Source organism: Myiozetetes cayanensis, unplaced genomic scaffold, assembly GCF_022539395.1.
Source record: "Myiozetetes cayanensis isolate MyiCay16 unplaced genomic scaffold, myiCay2020 scf21, whole genome shotgun sequence".
NCBI classification, from domain to species: Eukaryota; Metazoa; Chordata; class Aves; order Passeriformes; family Tyrannidae; genus Myiozetetes; species Myiozetetes cayanensis.
The window spans coordinates 4,549,631-4,551,320 of NW_026087423.1; positions in this window are offsets into that span (position 1 = coordinate 4,549,631).

Consider the following 1,690-nt stretch of genomic DNA (forward strand, 5'->3'; position numbering starts at 1 on the left):
ATTGCCTGATATTGTGAACAGCTGATAAAATTTTCATATTCAGCTTAGTGTGAAATGTGCCCTCAGCTGTTGCATTCAAAGACAGTTTCATGACTTTGAGGAAGAAAGTGGCTTTTCCTCAGTTCTCAAGGCAGCTCTGTCCATGTCCCAGCTGTGGCTGGGGACACTCAGACTAAACCCAGGGGTAGCTGAGGCTGTCCTGGGCATTCTCAGGCTCTGGAGGTGGGAACCATGAGCACAGCGTTGTCCCCCACATTTGATTGAACATTAGAAATACTTCTGGGCAGTGGTGAGACCCCAAATAAATCTGTGGCTCACAGCACAAAGTACCTGTATGGCACGTACAGCACAACACAGCTCTGCCTCAGGGGATCTTGAGACATCCCAGTTTACTCTGCCAGGTAAGATACAGGGTTACAGCTTATTTTGGTGGACTTTAGTTAGTTATACAGATTTATTTAAAGTGAACTACACAAATAAACCAAAAATTTCCCCTAGTAGCACTGTCAGCCAATTAGGACACTGCTCTGTAAAGAACACACACTAATCAATATCTTCCATTTAAGAATTACTACGTAGTTTTTAGGCCAAGTCCTGAAAAAAGGGTAGTCACTGTTCATTTATGTTTTAATTTTTCTGTATCACCCATAAAAATTTATCCAAGTGTCTCACAAATGTTAAATGTTAATGATCATGAGAACACTCTGTTCTTAGAGCTCAGAATTTGGGTTTACTGCTCTTTGTTACTGAAATGCTGGGGGAGGGAAGGTCTGTGCCTTAACCTGAACAGCTCTGCAGTAACCACGGTCTGGTTTTAACCAAAGGGTCTGTCCCTGGGGAACGAGGACATGGCATGAGGCTGAGCCTGCAGGTGCAGGGATGGTGGTGATCAGAGCCCCAGCTGCAGCCAGGATTGCTGATGGCCCCAATCCCCACTGCACCTCCCAAACTGGCAAACCCAGGAGTGTTCGTGTGAAGGGAAAGCTGACACCAAACCAAGGAGCAAAGGTAAATGATAAATCCATGTGTTACCAGGGGGACTAACATTTGGGAGGAGAGCTCTGGAGCCTCACTCGCTGTATTTGAAGAGCACTTGAGCTGTTTGAAGTGTTGAGCCAGAGGAGGGTTTAAAGCTGATGTTCCTGGGGACAGGCAGCACAGGGAATGGCTGGTCCCAGGCTGTGGGTGTTTTAAGTGATTTAATGACCTCATGTTCCAGCTGCAGGAGTCTGTGTCCTGCTCCTGCAGTGTTCTGTGGGGAGCAAGGAAGGGAGCAGTGATCAGAGCGAGCTGTCCTTGTGCTGGACTGGAAATCCAGGGGCCAGATCCACCCCTGAGAAAGATGGGAGATGCAAAACATCTTGTCTGCTCATCTTGTCACATGCCATGGGCAGCTGTGAAAAAGAATAATTCCCTGGAGCTGCTGTGCCCAGTGTGTGCTCACCTGGCAGTGCCTGAGGCCAGAGCCCTGTGCTGCCTGGAGCAGCACCAAGGGGCTCAGGTGTGTGAGCTCGGGGCTGCTCTGTGCAGTGTTGCTGTTTACAGTATCAGAGCCTATAAGTTTAAAAATGTGGCTTAGATGCGAAGAATAACAAATTATTAAAATGGTTTTTATTCATTCAAATTGCAAATTTTGTCTTGCTAAAAATAGGTCCTGTGCTTTGAGCATATTAGCTTTGTGTGTAGCCAC